The 17,973-nt window shown below is 40.3% G+C and overlaps 1 protein-coding gene across 3 annotated transcripts in view; it reads left to right on the top strand.

Moving 5' to 3' along the window:
* Positions 1 to 17,973, top strand: part of LOC124138899 (carboxypeptidase N subunit 2-like) — a 47,058-nt gene that overhangs the window by 14,265 nt on the left and 14,820 nt on the right. The window contains exon 1 of one of the 3 annotated variants that reach the window (XM_048398895.1): positions 12,797 to 12,913. The exons of the other annotated variants lie outside the window; for them this stretch is intronic. The gene's annotated coding sequence lies outside the window, so the exon portion shown is untranslated. Of the gene's footprint in view, positions 1 to 12,796; positions 12,914 to 17,973 lie in introns of those variants that run through there. 3 annotated transcript variants of the gene reach the window in all.

Consider the following 17,973-nt stretch of genomic DNA (forward strand, 5'->3'; position numbering starts at 1 on the left):
GGGAGATGGGATCTTGATACCTTAGGCTAGCATTTATCTAAAAGCTTCAAATCAATTAAACTATGTAGACGTAACTCTTGTCTTATTGAATAGTATGTCTAGAAGACGCGCTCCCATTACCTTAGGCTAGCAACCATCTAAAACAGCTTTAACTGAAACTACTGATATTTTATATATGCATTTTACCTAATGATATTTATTACTTGGTCAACTATAATTATATGAAATGATGTATAAATATTACACCACGATAATTCATAAAAGCACTTGATGTAGATCTAATTATTATAAGATAACTTAGTATAAATGTTATCCCATGATAACTTCCCCTCCGTCTGAAAAAGTTTGGACCCCAAACGTGTAAAAATAAAAATAATTAAGGCTTAGATGGACAATGTATAAAGTTAAACTGGTAGTAGTGAATAATAATTATTATAGAGTCTCTTTGACATAAGGGAACATAATATAAAAATGCTGTCATCAGGGGTTCTGGATGTGGAGCTGGCTTGTCTTGGCACTCTGTACTGGTGGCTTTATGGGTGATGTAGGAGGCCTTGAGTTCCACATCCTGGATTGGGGTTGTAAGGTAGTAGGCTGTGTCCATGGAGGTGTTACATGGAAACAAAGAAAAGAGAGTTAGCATGTTCAAATAATATGTCATATATAAATATTTCCTTAGTTTGTCTGTAATAACTAGAAAATAAAACAAATATGATAATTATGATGTAAAAGATCAGTACATAATTATTACTAAACGGTGTCATGACCAGGAAGGATGTATTGGCGGCAAATTACAAAAGTTTATCATGAAAAAAATAGTAATATCCTTCTACTTTTGGATACAAACATTAGACACATTATATGTGCATGTGCATATAACAAGTGCCCTGATTAGTAACATTAATACGGTATACAAAAGGTGTATATCATCGTTAGTTTTCGTAACTATTTGGTTTGCCTTTTTTTTGTTTTGGTTCATTTCGGTTGTTAAGTTTACTTTATTTGAATTTGGTTTGTTTCGCTTTGATTTTCCTTCGGTTCAATGCGATAGGGTTTAGTTTATTTTGCTTCGGTACGGTTTTTGGGTTCGATTCCCAGTATGGTTTGGTTCGCTTAGGTACGCTTTGGGTTCGATTCCCAGTATGGTTTGGTTTGCTTCGGTACGGTTTGGGTTCGATTCCCAGTATGGTTCAGTTCGCTTCGGTACGGGTTGGGTTCGATTCCCAGGATGGTTTGGTTCGCTTCAGTACGGTTTGGGTTTGCTTCGGTACATTTTGGGTTCGATTCCCAGTATGGTTCGGTACGCTTCGGTACGGGTTCGGTTCGCTTCGGTACGTGTTGGGTTCGCTTCGGTGGGGTTTGGGTTTGCTTCAGTACGTTTTGGGTTCGGTTCGCTTCGGTACGGGTTGGGTTCGCTTCGGTGGGGTTTGGGTTTGCATCGGTACATTTTGGGTTCGATTCCCAGTATGGTTCGGTTCGGTACGTGTTGGGTTCGCTTTGGTGGGGTTTGGGTTTGCTTCGGTACGTTTTGGGTTCGGTTCGCTTCGGTACGTGTTGGGTTCGCTTCGGTGGGGTTTGGGTTTGCATCGGTACGTTTTGGGTTCGGTTCGCTTCGGTACGGGTTGGGTTCGTGTCATTTCACTTCGCTTTTGAGATTGGTTGATCAGGTCAATGCTCAAAATTTGTTGTGATACAAATAACTCAGATGATCAGGCTGATGCCATTTGTTCTCAACTGGCGACCCATAGTGAAAAGACTGGACACAAGAAAACATAACAAGATACGGCTAATAGCTGTTTCGTGATTTGCACCGTTTATTCAGGAGATTTTGTATTTTGATCAAGAATATGTGCAATTGGCAGATATCAGAATATATGGGGAGTAGATCACCGTATGGTTGAGTGGTACCACATTCTGTGTAATTCAGATATGATTCACGGTAGAAAAAGGTGTTGATATTTCCAAAGTCTTTATGTGGAAAAATACCCCTTTTGGATTTATAAATTGGTGCTTCCTCTGGATCGTATGGAGGATTATCTTCTAGACAGGACCAATTTCGGAGATCCTGCCAGCTATCATCAAGGTAGCGCTGTATGAGGTGGGGAGGAACACTTTCAAAATAGCATGTGTGGACAGTATCAGGATGTTCTTTATATGAGACCTTGACATAGCAGTCTCCTTGAATAATTTCAATGCCCAGAACTCTTTCTATTTTATGTTCTACTCTTCGTAGGTGTTTGGGAAAAAACGGATGTGGTTTGACATTTAATTCTATGCATGGTTTGGTGTTGTCTTGCTTGACATTTCCTGACATTGTATTCCCTGACAGAACATTGACTGATTTATTGTCTAGTGCTGATTCCTTTTGGTCGAAAAACTTATGATTCTTCAGTGGACGTTTTCGTCGTTTTCCTGACATACTTCTTTTGAGGTGAAATTCTCTCCGAATGGAGTCTGGAATGCTGCTGCCATACTCCCATGTGTTTCCTCTTTCTGGATCCTTCCATTTTACTCTGTAGTAGATTTTGCCATTTGCTCTCTTGGAACTAACAATTGAGTGGATGTCCTCTGGATTGAAGACCTGAGGGATGTCCTTGGTTTGATTACCTGATGTTGGACTTGGAGGTTGTACCTGGCTGTCGTCGGGTTGTTTTCTGGATTTGGGCTGGTGATGCTTACTATTCACTCCTCTTTTCCCTTTATTTACCTTTTCATTTACCTTGGTTGGAGCACTAGGACCTGGTGTGGCATGATTTTCCTTCATGGTTGCCGTGGGACTGGTAGGTTTTTCTGTTGTACTTGAAGCAGGGTTTTTCTTCTTTGTTGGGGTCTTTTGCTTCTGACTCTTGTTGCTCGAAGTACCTGCCTTTGTTTTGGAATTGACCTTCTTACCTTTCTGTTGTGGAGGTGATTGATCAGTAGCCTGGTAAGTTGAACTTGTTGATGGGGAATTGTTGCTGTCAAACTGAGTATCATTGACTGGTTCCTCGTTGTCATCCATGACTCCTGAATCTATGTCACTGGGGTTATTGAGGTATGGTTCTGGAGGATACTGTGGACGATCAGCAGGATCAAAATATGGCTTCAGACGGTTGGCATGGACCAGTGGTTTGTGTATTTTGTCGTCAGAACTTCGGCGTAGTTTGTAGGTATAATTTGGACCTGTATGGATGATATAATAGCTACCATACCACTTTTTGGTTAATTTGTTGGAAAGGCCTTTTTCAACTTTTTGACAGTAGAGCCAAACTCTTTGACCTGGGGCGAATTCTGGTTCTTTAGCCTTTCTATTATATTGTTCTGAATACACCTCCTTAGCCCGAGCAGTGTTTTCAGCTGCGATTGTTCTAGTGATTTCAAGCTCCTCAAGCAAATTGGAAAGATAACTTTTGTTATTGTGGCCTAAATTTTCTTTTGGAATTAATGCTACATCTTGTGGAGCTCTCATTTCGCGGCCGAAAAGCATAACATATGGGGATTTTTGAGTTGATGAATTTGGAGCCATCCGATAGGCCATCATGATGCCAGGAATAAAACGGGGCCAATCATTTTGAGACTTGTTACAATAGGCTCTTAGTGATTGATTGATGTAAGAGTTGAGCCTTTCTACACAGCTGTTTGTTTGAGGATGGTATGGGCTGGTATGGGTAAATTTAATTGCCAAAAGTTCACAAATTGCTTTGATAAGCTTGGACATGAAATTCTGACCTCTGTCTGAAATTAAGGTCCTTGGAGCGCCATACCGACAAAATATTTCTCTGACGAAAACATCTGCTACTTCTTTGGCTTCTTGGGTCCGAAGTGGAAAGGCTTCACACCATCTAGATGAAGCATCTGTGATCACCAAAATGTACTTGTACTTATCTGGTGTTGTTGGCAGGGGACCGAGAATGTCAATGTGCCATCGGGTGAAGACCTCTTCTACAGGTAGTGGACGAAGTGGTGCCTTCTTGCCATGGTAGTGCCTCTTGGTCTGTTGACATACCTCACATGTCTGGACATAAGTAGCAATATCGCTGTACATTTTGGGCCAGTAGTACTTAGGTCTCATGGTGTTGTGCATCCTTTCTTTCCCATGGTGGCAACCGCCAAACTCTGAGTCATGATAGGATTGCAGGACTTGATTTCTGAGGGTTCTTGGGACTGCCAGCTGTTTAATGAACTTGTCTGCGTGGCCTTTCTGTCTTTGTGGAACGAATCGGTATAGGATGCCTTCATCAATTTCAAAAGTATTGGCTTCAATAAGAATCTTTTGACGATCCTTTTCATTTTGTGGAAGGACTTCATCCTCTTTGTAGTCAAAGATTTGGATGAAATCTGGACAAATCCTTTGTAGGTGACGTAAATTTGGATGTTCTTTTATACTTACTTCAACCAATGTGTCTTGGGTAACATCAGCATTTGTAGCATGTAATGCTGCGACAACATTAACTGGTACTGACTGATAATCCTCTTCATATTCAAAGGTGACTGACCAATGTGTTGTCTGTGTGTCTGATTCTAAGTGATTGCCAATAGGTGTGCAAATATCCACAGTCTGAGTTGTCTGTGTGACTTGTGTGGATGAATGGGTGTTTGGCAAGATTGTGGTACTGCTAGTTGATTTGCTTTGCTGAGTTGAAGTTACTGAGAAGACTGTTTTCTCAGCATCTTCTTCTGTCTGATCATTACAGTTAATATTTTCCTCATATTCCCTACGTGAGAGAGCATCGGCATTCCCATTGGCTTTGCCGCTGCGGTGAACAATGTCAAAAGTGTAGGTAGAAAGTTCCAAAGACCATCGTCCTAACCTACCTGTGGCATCCTTGATGGATTTCAGCCACTTCAATGCTATATGATCAGTGTAGACTGTGAATTTGGAATTTGCAAGGTATGGGCGAAAGGATCTAATGGCTTCAACTAGAGCTAAGCCTTCCTTTTCTGTAATGCTCCAGTTCTTTTCGCTGCCATGAAGAGCTCTACCACCAAAAGCTATTGGATGTTCATTATTCTTCTCGTCTTTTTGACTCAAAACAAAACCTATGCTCATATCACTGGCATCAGTTGCGAGAAGAAATTCTTTGTCAAAATTTGGATAAACCAGAACAGGTGTATTGCTCATAGCATGTTTGAGTGTGTTGAATGCCTGATCACACTCAAGTGACCATTGGAACTTTGGTTTCTTTCCTACTTCTGCCTCTGAATGCTTCTTTAGCAAGGCATTCAGTGGAAGCGCTATGTGAGCGTAATTTTTCACATACTTCCTGTAGAAGTTTGTGAGACCTAAGAAGGAGCGAATCTGCTTTTGTGACTTGGGCACTGGAAAGGTTCTAATTGCTTCAATCTTTTTGTCATCAACTTGAACACCTCCACATGATAAAACATGACCCAGAAAAGATACTTTGTCCGTTGCAAAATTGCATTTGGATGGCTTTAGTGTTAATTTTGCCTGTTTCAGATAGTAAAATACTTGCTCTAAATGTTGAAGATGCTCTTCAAAGTTTTTGCTGTAAATTATCAAATCATCAATGTAGATCAGCGCAACCTTAAAAAGCAATTTTCGTAGCACTTTGCTCATGAGCTGTTGAAAACAAAGTGGAGAATTTGTCAAACCTTGGGGCAATCGTTTGAATTGATAAAGGCCTTGATGGGTGACGAAAGCAGTTTTATGCTTTGAATCTTCATGTAATGGCACTTGGAAGAAGCCATTAGCAAGGTCTAAAGTTGAGAAGATCTTAGCTTGTGCATTGGCGATGTTATCAACAACATCATCAAAAACAGGAAGAGGCCATGACATTGGTAAAGTGACAGAATTCAACTTTCTGTAGTCACAAACAAATCTATATGAGCCATCACGTTTCTTGACTAGGATAATTGGAGCTGAATACATAGAAGTTGACTCCTCGATCAAATCATACTTCAGAAAATCATCTATAAGTTCTTCAGTGACTTTTTGGAGATGAGGAGATTGACGATATGGTCTACTCTTAACGGGTGGGTGGTTGCCAGTGTTAATGGTATGATGGTGCAGGTCAGTCTTACCTAAATCTGCAAGACTTGTTGAAAACATGTTTCTATTTTGTCCCAAAAATCTAAGTAGTCTGTGTCGTTGGTCTGGAGTCAGTTGTGTATTGGTCAAATCAAATCCCAACTCCTGTGCAATTTTGACATAATCCCTGGTGTCATTGTCTCTCTTCTCATTGTCGGTGTTAATGGTACTGATGAATGGTTGGTCAGAGCCGATTTCAAAAACAGAGTCTTTGTCAATGTAACTAAATTTGCCTACAACTGTACCCTTGTCAAGAACCTTTTCTTCTTGGGAGGGATTCATAAGCCTAAATGTAGCAGTCTTGTTTTTTGATTTAGAAAGAGTTCTACCGCCTGCTACATTAGAATGAGCAGTGAGGGAAGCAATGGGTTCAATGAGGATGAGGGAATCCTCTTTGGTCTCTGATAGTCTGACCTTGAAATGAATTTCACTCTGAGGGGGGATGTAAATCTGATCTATTGTTTTTGCTAATCCACTAATCTCACGCACTGAATTGGCTATGAAATTGATATATTGCCTATCTGAGGTGCTGTTGTTGAGTATCAAGGAATGACAGCTATAATCTAAGACTGCATCATTGTCATCAAGGAAGTTCTCACCTAGTATCACTGCCTTCGGCAGTGTAGGCAGTACATAGAATCTTTGAGAAAATTCCTGATCCTCAATGACAAAATCTAACACAACTGAACCTAACACTTTATGCAATTCGCCGCCAACACCTTTTACCTGTGGAAAGGGTGAGTTTCCAAGAGTAAGGTTTTCAAAAGCTGTGCTCAGAAAAGCAGACGAAATACAACAAATGGATGCCCCTGTGTCTACTAAACAATTTGTTGTTGTTGTGCCAAATTTTGCCTGAATTACACTTTTGGCAAGGGGCGTAACTAAAGACACTGTTGGAATTTCACTTTCAAAGTTACTTTCCATACCAGACTCCATATTTGCCATGACACCTATTAGTATGTACCGTACTAAATTAAAGGATGACAAGAAATCAACAATGTATTACTTACAATATTTGAAGACTTTTTCTTCCTTTGTTGGTGTCTTTGGAGGAGTTGGTTGTCTTTAATCCAGTGTTGAGGTCAGAGGTTGATGCAGCTTGCTTGTTATTCCATCAGATGATCACAGTTGGACATGTCCTCCAATGGGTTCTTGTAGCTGGTCGTAGTTAGTTCCTGGACTCTGTGGTTCCGAAAACGATGATTCTCCGCCAAATTATCATGGAACTGTTCTGGGTGAACAATACCTTCCAAATGACGTGCTGGTTTTCTTGGGGAATTAGTCAGCAAAGAGCCAGAGTCACAGGAGACTAATCACAATTTTATTTACAAGAACAATTAACAATTTACAATATCTTAGAAAATAACTGAGGGTGCCACAGAGAGTCGGTACACACTCTGGGCTGTGGGAGAGAGGTCTGCTTGGTAAGAGAGTCAAACCCCTTCTCTGCTTAAAACCTGCCTACAGTATGTATTTAACAAAAAATTAAACAATAGAAAGGAATGTGATTGGATGATACACGCTTGGTTGTGTCCTAAGCTAAATGGATGGCTAGACAGAGGGGAATACTAAATCCTGTTTATCCTGTTGGACTGGCACTAATCTTGTTGACATATTTACTGGATGCTTTGAAAGAGATTAGGGTGTCACTATAGATGAGCTTGTGTGGGGTCTAATCCTTAATGCCCTATAGACGAGCTTGTATGGGGGCTAATCCTTAATGCACTATAGACGAGCTTGTATGGGGGCTAATCCTTAATGAGTCTTAATTGAAGTAATGTTATTCTAATATACCCCGGTAGGTGATGACAGATATACTTAAATAAATATCCTTTGTCTGGGAGATGGGATCTTGATACCTTAGGCTAGCATTTATCTAAAAGCTTCAAATCAATTAAACTATGTAGACGTAACTCTTGTCTTATTGAATAGTATGTCTAGAAGACGCGCTCCCATTACCTTAGGCTAGCAACCATCTAAAACAGCTTTAACTGAAACTACTGATATTTTATATATGCATTTTACCTAATGATATTTATTACTTGGTCAACTATAATTATATGAAATGATGTATAAATATTACACCACGATAATTCATAAAAGCACTTGATGTAGATCTAATTATTATAAGATAACTTAGTATAAATGTTATCCCATGATACAAGCATGAGTTGCTGAAGAATTATTCTCTACCAGGATCTCCATAGGTTTGGCGGAAGATCGAGACTGGTTATTCTCATTATGTGCAGTTGTAATACCTGTAGTTAGAAATTTCAGCAAATTCCATTTCAACAAAATTGAATCGAATGAGTGTTCCATAATGAACATCTGTTTTCATTCGATGTTTTTCTATAATCTATGCAGTTTTGTTTGTCTACTGTACACGGTGAGTCTGGTAGTACAGCTGCACATACAGCAGCAACTCTTAGTGCATCATAGAACAATCAGGTAAAATGGGGAAACTGATTTCTATGTTGAAGCCTGTGGTCTGTATCTAAGGAAAAGCAGTAACCTTTCACAGGTGGTTACAAGAGCTGCCTGACAGCGTTACATAGAGAGTGGTCAGTGTTATGTACAGAACGGTCAATATGACCTGACAGCGTTACATAGAGAGTGGTCAGTGTTACATAGAGAGTGGTCAGTGTTATGTACAGAACGGTCAAAATGACCTGACAGCGTTACATAGAGAGTGGTCAGTGTTACATAGAGAGTGGTCAGTGTTACATAGAGAGTGGTCAGTGTTACATAGAGAGTGGTCAGTGTTATGTACAGAACGGTCAATATGACCTGACAGATTGTAAGAGCTGCCTGACATCGTTACATAGAGAGTGGTCAGTGTTATGTACAGAACGGTCAATATGACCTGATAGATTGTAAGAGCTGCCTGACAGCGTTACATAGAAAGTGGTCAGTGTTATGTACAGAACGGTCAATATGACCTGACAGATTGTAAGAGCTGCCTGACAGCGTTACATAGAGAGTGGTCAGTGTTATGTAGAGAACGGTCAATATGACCTGACAGATTGTAAGAGCTGCCTGACAGCGTTACATAGAAAGTGGTCAGTGTTATGTACAGAACAGTCAATATGACCTGACAGATTGTAAGAGCTGCCTGACAGCGTTACATAGAAAGTGGTCAGTGTTATGTACAGAACGGTCAATATGACCTGACAGATTGTAAGAGCTGCCTGACAGCGTTACATAGAAAGTGGTCAGTGTTATGTACAGAACGGCCAATACATCTTCCCGAGGCAAGGGAGTTAACTTACTTTAAAAGTCCAGTGTCCACCCTTGCCAAACTAGGCTGGAATTACTGGGCTCGATCGTAGAGCCACCAGTGGCTATTACCAGTTATGTCCCTTCTAAACCTCTCCTATTGACCAATCAGATTCCACCTCTCGCATCACTTGCATTTGCTTCACACAAAATGGTGGCGCCGAGTCAGGACGATCTGATCGATAATCAAGATCTATATTGTGATAAAACGGGTCTTATGTTGGGAAATGCATTAAATCACATGAGCACCTTGATTAAAAACATGAAAAGATTTGGGAAATATCTGCTGACAACGAGGCAGTGCACATGTTTTGCAAATCCTGCAATTGATCGAAATCTGCACAACAGTTTACGAATCGGATTTCGATTTCGGTGCGCGATTTTGATTGGACTATGCATAGACTCGTTAGTCCAGCCAAAATGTAACTCCATTATACCAGCCTAGTTCAGCAAGGGTGGAAACTTGACTTTTATAGTCAGTTAACTCCTTTGCCTCGGGAAGATGCGGTCAATATGACCTGATAGATTGTAAGAGCTGCCTGACAGTGTTGGCTGTTATATGTTATTCCATTTCCAGGACATATATCACTCAACATAGTCTGATGCAGACTGTCTCAATTCTTGGACAAACTATTATTGGATAATAGGAATAGTTAGCATGAAGCATGTTCAGACAAGAGATGAGGCAAGTCGGCCATTAAGGGAGAGTATGCTCCAAGTAGTCTGTCATACAGACCCTGAAACAAATATATCCAGTACAGCCCATGCAAGTCTATAATAGTTGGCTAGTTTTGATTACTGCAATTTCTGAAAAATGAAGTTAAAGTCTCTGGGCTCCTTTTTGTTATATTTTATGAAGATCATTTTTCCTGTAATATATGTTTATTTCAGAGACCAGATTTTACTCTATGCTCCATGGCCTGGCGCCATTGCTAGGCTGGGACTAGATTTTGTAATTACTGCCATGTTTCAAATTGAGACATTGTTTCTGCATGATTAAGGTAATCTTTAACTGCTTCTAAGTTTGAGCTGGCAGATTAACACAGTGTGCTCCACATGAGTCAATATGGCTGGGGCTGTAACTTGAAAGGTTAAGGTGGGAGTTGGTGCATGTCACTGACTGGTAGGATGGAACATGCACTGACATTTGCAGGTTACTCCTATCCATTGAGTGACAGCTGTAGGGAAGGGATACACTTATATATAGATGCGTTATTATAATACCTTGACAGATATTTAGTGTTTCAGTAACTATTGTCTTCAGTTTAGGTTTGTCTTGCTGAACATCATGCGTCACCCACAGAAAACAAAGGTGCCTTTCTCATTACATTTCTAATTTACAGATCACACTGTTAGTAGCACTATAAAGGGGGACTGACTTGGATTAATTGGCTGTCCTAGTCAGTTTAAGCTAGATTAAGTTTCATGATATAAGTATTAATTATTTAATATATAGGGTGTTTAGCAGTGGACACCAGACCATAGGCTCCATGAACCTGGGTACAATTTGACTGACCAGGTATATAGTCTCTATACATGTTTGTATGTGTCGAGTTTGGAAACATTATTCTAACTGACAGTAAAGTTGTATGTATATTTAGGAAAACATTTCTTTCTCTTTCTGTGCATATCCACTATGTTTGCTGTTGAGGACAAACATGTAAATTGAAAAGCACATGTTGCTAGGGGTGGGAGACGTGTATAGCCATTGCCCTGGTGTCCCTGCCACAATTACCTGATTAGCCGTTGCTGTATGAATCATCTTTGCTCAGTAATGGCTTCAAGTCTGGGATCAATATTGATTCAACTACTTGAACTAGCTGACTTGGTTCACACTAGCACTATTGCAATACTCTAAATAACCTAAGGAGTTAGGAGAGACATGTTTATGACAAACATCCTACATCACAAGTTTTGAGTGAGTGAGTGAGTATGTTTTTATGCTGCATTTAGCAATATTCCAGCAATATCACGGCGGGGGACACCAGAAATGGGCTTCACACATTGTACCAATGTAGGGAATTGAACCGGGGCTTTTGGCATAATGAGCAAATGCTTTAACCTCGAGGCTACCCCACCCCCCAACAAGTTTTGAAATTTGGCATAATAGTTTGGGATATTTTACACTAATCCAGGTGTTTCCATTTTCTGGCGGTGTGGGTGTGGGTGTGGGTGTGGGTGTGGGTTGTGGGTGTGGGTGTGGGTGTGGGTGTGGAGGTGGGTGTGGGTGGGTGTGTGGCAGTGGGTGGGGATGGGAGTGTGGGTGTGGAGGGGTGTATTCTGTTTTGAGTACAACGCCCTTGATATTATATTAGTTATAGATGACAGTAGTTCATAAAACATTCTTGTGTTTGAGTTTGTGTAATATTCAGAAATTAACTAGGTTATGATTTGTATGATAAAAAGGACACACTAAAAGAAAATAGTATTCGTCTTCCATGACCTGATAATGACATTAAGTACATTACTACTGAGTATGTTCTGCAATAGAATCATGGTGACAGTGTTGTTGACTATTCAACATGTTAGATAAACATCTAAATGAACATATTTATAATAAATGTTTCTCTGTAATCAATCAGCAATATTTATTTCTAGTTCTGGAAGATTGACAACATGAATATATACAAGAAAGGTGAATTATCGCCAAGGGAATATGATTTGCTGACAGTGTTGAAAGACTTGCACTGAGGAAATGTGACACTGACTGTTGTACGTATTCAACAGCAAAGCTACAACATGTTTGACGGAGAGGTTCCCATTCATATATACAGTCATGTCTCATACGAATGTAAGCATGTCAGTCAAAGAAATGACCAGACCTTGGTCACCTTACCAGAGAACTGGGAGTCGTATTACTACTCCACCGCTCAACGCTCTCTACGACAACAAAAACTGTCATTGCACTTCTGAGGTCACTGACAATTGACATTTTGATGGTACGTGTAATTGTTAAGTGTGGTCATACGAGGCACAAGAATGGTGTATCCAGGGTTTTGCTTCACTGCAGAAGCAATGTTTTGTTAAACGTTTGACAGATTTGATTTATGAATGGTGCAGATGTTCTTGGTTTAAATAAACTGTTTGTTTTTCAGTAAAATATCAAGTGTGGTGATATGCCTTATCATGCTTATGAAAATGATGAATAAATTTTGGGGTAAATTGAGAAGAATTTTAAAGGACAAATTAAAAGGTGATCTTCAAGGTTATTCTTATCATAGGCAGGATTCATTGAGGAAACAGAGCATGGTTTTATGATAAGGATGGATTTGGTTCAGTGCACAGCTTGGTGAATTTGATAGACTGTTATTGCACCTGAAGTCCGGACTAATTGATTCAGTAGCAATATACAAGCAAGGCCATACTTGATTGGTAAAAGTAGGTCAGATGTTGTTGTTCCCAAGTGGTCTATGGCATTACATAATGATTGTGTAGGAGTTACTGGATAAAGCCTGTTGAAACCTACTTAACCTAGACTAAGGGGTTAGAGTGAATACAGACTTGCTTCTGGGGACGGTGCAACACCTGCATCATCAACAACTCCATCTCACCTGAAGGAGGTTATCATGAGACTGTTATTATAAATATGGATCATCCGTGTTATAGGAGGTAAATTGTATACACATACATGTATATACATTTTTGTATCAGTCACATCTATCTATAGTAGTTTACAAGTTTTACTCTTGGGTGCATGTTTTTTCTATATTGTTCTACTCATACAGATTTGTAAACAAAGATTGAACAATTTGAAAACCAAAGTTTCAGAAGAAACTTATGTTAGTTGTGCATGTTGTGTGAACAGTACAGTACTAGTTTTAGGCCATGCTATGCCAATCTATCAACAGGCATTCTGGTCCCCTACAAGCTGTGTTAGCAAGCAGTCGATCTGTGTGTAAACACATCACTTCCGGCTCAATTTTCATACTCAAGGTATTTGGGCAACACTGCAATCTAAACCTCAGCTTGTAGACAATACATTATTCTCTTCAAGTCTGCATCTTAACCTGATCTACAAATGACACGCAGTGAGATATCAGTGTCAGTATCTATAGACCCGCTCCATGGGAAGGAATGATGAACATGCATAAGGAACCCTAGTTACAGTCATCAGTGTAGTGTTGAAGCAGTTTCACGCTCTGGGTGAACATGTGCTCTTGTCTAATGTATGAACCAAAGTATGAACAGCGTATCCCAGCATGACTGTACCTAATGACATGGAAATACAGGACAACCCTCGTAATGGATGCCAGGGAAGTTCCTGCTTTGTCAATCCGTGAAAATGTTGTCAGTTTTGGGTTTGCCGATTCAGCTGACAGGAGCCCGGTGCCCAGCAATCATGAAAATAATATCAGTTTAAGTTAATAATTTGGACTGGTAATATATTTTTGGGGGTGGGTGGTGGTGTGTGGACAAAGTTAGCTGTGCCCCCCCCCCCCCCCCCCCCCCCCTCTCTCTCTCTCCCTCTTCTCTCCCCCCTCCACACACACACACACACATATTACACATTACATTTAACACATTTTCATGGCCTCCCCAAATACAAGCAACTCTTTAAGTGTTAATTGTTCAAATGCATTGCATTGGTGTAGACATGGTGAGCCTGTGATAAAGAGAACAAAGATTTCTTAGCAGTAAATACATGTACACATTACTGTACAAATACTAATCTCACTGCACTTGAAATTCTTGACCATTTACTTTTTCACACAAAACTAAACTTTCATATCAGATCATAAACAGATATTGAGCTGCATAATATTATTTCTTTTTTAACTGAATCAAGCTAAATGTTCAAAGCATACAAAAAACAATGAGGCCTTATTGCCATCAGGAGTACTGGAGACTCCAGTCCGTGCTGGTCCAACCCTGGTCTCTCCACAGGTAGGTGTCGGGGTACAATAGAGGTGGCAGGTATGCGTGGTTGCTAGGATACTGCACATCCCGGGAGCTTGTCCTCTCTGCCCTGTCCTCTTTCTGCTTCATGATGGCCGTTGATTGACCATCACTGACCACAGAAGTACAGGCCCAGTTCTAGCAACTACCACGTCTCTCTCACAACACCAGGAAGGGGATGTTTAGTGAGCAGGGTGAAGAAGTGCAAGTATTTTTTCCAATCTTTGACACGGACATGTCCTGCTGATGATCCGGGTAATTAGTAGCAGTGTCAGTGATTTGTTGTCAGTCAAGTTAAAGATAGACTCGTTCCTGCCTGAAATGCTAGGACTGTCTTATTGACTTTGGCAATGTGTCCACAGAATGGGTCCCTCTTATTGTATTGTGCTAAGGAATCAAACCCTTGTGTTCAGTGTGATGGGGACCACTGAGGCACCAACAGTACATAGAACACAGGTTTGTTGTAGGTAAAGTGAGTGACTCTAACTTTAGCATTCCAGTTATGTCATGCTTTGCAGTGTAATGTGGAAGAGAAGCTCAAAGTGCTTTAGTTAAACCCATGAGTACAGCTATAGTGCTGACAAACCAAGAATCATAAGTAGGGTGCATCTGGCATATTTTTTGCATAAATAAGAGATACAATTCTCAAAGAGATTCAGTATTGATGAGACCAGACAAATTCAAGTGTAGTTGATAGAGATTTCTCACTTATACACGTGTTCAAATAGAGGTATATCTCCATGTAGTTTGAAGGAGAATAGTATTTGTAACTACTATTGTAAGTTAGCAGGGTAATAGTATCTGTAATGAAAGTAATGAAAGTAGGCTAGCCTATAGAAATCCCTGGCCTGTTCCTGATGTTCTAGACAAGAGGACATGCCTCAATATTGTTTAAGCCAAAAGTAGTGAATTAATCACTGTAAATACACATGCTAAAGTGTGCAGTCATTTCAGGTAGGTTAGATGTCTATCAGGGACAGAAGGATCACTGTGTGAACACATGTTATGTTGTTGTTACATAAAGGGGTGTTAAATGGGATTCAACGCCCAGACTTTTCACTGCGTATGAATACTTTTCTTGAAAAGAGTCTTTTATATTTCTGAATCCCAAATTTGAAAAAAGTGCTATTCGGCTTGACAAAATGGATTCCATGTTAATTAAATATTTAGTTTGTTCCATATTTATTAGAACAACTTTGATTTAGTTGTATTTTTGACAATCTGCAGATGAGTTCAGTTATCACGGAAGCCTGTGACGTGATCCACTGTATCATGACGTCTAACATAAACAGTTGTAGATGATATTTTGAGCTTGACCATGACATTGTTTGACCCTAACACACAATATATTTGCATGGCCCATTAGTTGAACTTTTGAGCTGTAGTAGTAGATTACTAGCGCTACCAGTTGCAGCACCGTGATGGTGTCATGTTACTGCTAGATGTCAAGTTAGACTGGTAGGAGACAAGGTAAGCATCAAGGACGTTCATCAGGGTCAGGACGTTCAGCTGCACTCACTGCACCAGCAGCTTGCACTGCAGACCAGCATTGTCCTGCCATTGATGTTCTACACTAGATGCTTTAGTAAGTGACACGGCACCAGGTGTGTTAGGTATCAATAGGTGGAGGGTGATTGTGATGAGCTGAGTACATTTCGATCAATCACTCTGTCTCTCTCTCACAGAAACAGGATATTCCTGGTACTAAATGTGTACCAGTGCTGTTTTAGAAGTGTTAAGGGCACTATGGTAGGTTACAGGACAACGGGTGTGTTAGGTATCAATGATCATTTGTTGAAATGATGCTTTAATGTGATGAGCTTCAGATAGCTGGTTCGGCTAGATGTAACAGTAGTGTAGACATCCCCTGATGGTGAGCTCTGCCGTTACTTATTGATCACAATGGAACAAGCCGCAGACCTGTGTCAGGGTACAATGCTACATCTCGGCACTACTGGAGCCTTCAGTCTGTTGGATGTATTATGTTTTGTTTTGTTTGTTGTTAAACGCCGCACTCAGGAATATTCCAGCTATATGACGGCGGTCTGTAAATGTCTGGACCAGACAATCCATTGATTGACATCATGAGCATCGATTCACGCAAATGGGATATATATGGCATATTGTCCTTTTATGGCAAGCATGGGTTGCTGAAGACGTACTTTACCCCGAATCTTCTCAGGTCTGGATGTATCATGTAGTCAGGAGGTGAAGTTGGTAAATGTGTTGAATATTGATTACAACTTGATTGACATACCAAAGTTCCAGAGACGGGAAGAAAGATGGAAATGGCTGATGCCTATTTGTTTCTGCACAATGTACAATGATCGACAGTGTGAGAGGGAGGTGGGGGAGCCTGGTGGTTATTAAGCAATTGGCTCATCACACTGAGTGCCTGGGTTCGAGTCCCCACAACGATACAATGTGTTCTCGTGTCCCCGGCCATGATATAGCTGGAATGTTGACAAAAGCAAAGGAATGGAGTAATTCTGTGTGCGTCCGGACTGCTCAATTGATGTATGTGACCCACAAGGACAAATAGGACCTTATGGGTGCTAGGATACAATGGTGCTGTGATGTCATAAAGAAAGATGTTTAACGCCAACATACATATGTAAACATTGATATGTGTGCGGACTGTAAAAAAATACTACATTTTTCTCTCATTAGTTTGAAATGTAATAAACAGAATATTTCAAAGCATTTCAGTATACATGTCTACTTTCAATTAATCAGACTTTATACCTAAAAACTGCAATTATTGCATTAACAGTAATTCGTCTTGAATGGGATTTTGCCGGAAATGTTTGATACTATGAGTCTCTGTTATAAATATGAAATGAAGCTAATTAATTGTATTTTTTGTGGTTCTGAGATACTGTAGTTTTAAAATATAATAAAAAGTGAAAATGTGATTTTTAGCTGATACGGTCTGATGGTTGGTCACATATCATGTTTTGTAACTGACTGAACTGTTGCTGATGTTGGATTTTGAAGGCTGAGTAGGAACAGTATTATCTTGACATGCATACCAACCTGGTTTGAGGCTGTTGCCTCTCCATGCAACTTACACTGATAAAGTAGAATGCTGGTCCATACACACTTGCTTGGTCTCTGGTATAGGTATGGAGTTTACTGAGGGTGACCCAGTTGCATAAAGCACTTTATTTGGTGTTCAGTGTTGCATCCCATAGTAGTGCCAGGTTCCATCAGTCGTGTGTTTGAATCCCTGATCCTGATTATGATCCTTGGTTTGCAAGCACAATACCCAAGTTTGTGGCTTTCACCATTTTAGGAGGAGTCTACGACCTGCATCACTTTGGGATTTTCTACATCATTAAGCTGACACATTGCGATGTAACTGAAAATAAACCTGTGAAGATCCGAGGTAGAATAGGTCTTCAGCAACCCATGCTTGCCGTGAAAGGCGACTATGCTTGTCGTAAGAGGCAACTAACGGGATCGGGTGGTCAGACTCGCTGACTTGGTTGATGCATGTCATCGCATCCCAATTACGTGGATCGATGCTTCTGATGTCAATCACTGGATTGTTTGGTCCAGACTCGATTATTTACAGAACGCTGTCATATAGCTGGAATATTGCTGAGTGCGGCGTTAAACAACAAACGAAACGAACGAACGAACGAACGAATGAACGAAAATACTGTTCGAAGCTTCATAAAATCTAACCTCTCACTCACTGCCTGGCTGGCATTCAGGTTTTATTTGTGGGGTTGGTGTAGTGCATTCAGATTTCTACACACATGATGCTT

The sequence above is a fragment of the Haliotis rufescens genome, unplaced genomic scaffold, assembly GCF_023055435.1.
Source record: "Haliotis rufescens isolate VD_foot unplaced genomic scaffold, xgHalRufe1.0.p SCAF_19, whole genome shotgun sequence".
Taxonomy (NCBI): domain Eukaryota; kingdom Metazoa; phylum Mollusca; class Gastropoda; order Lepetellida; family Haliotidae; genus Haliotis; species Haliotis rufescens.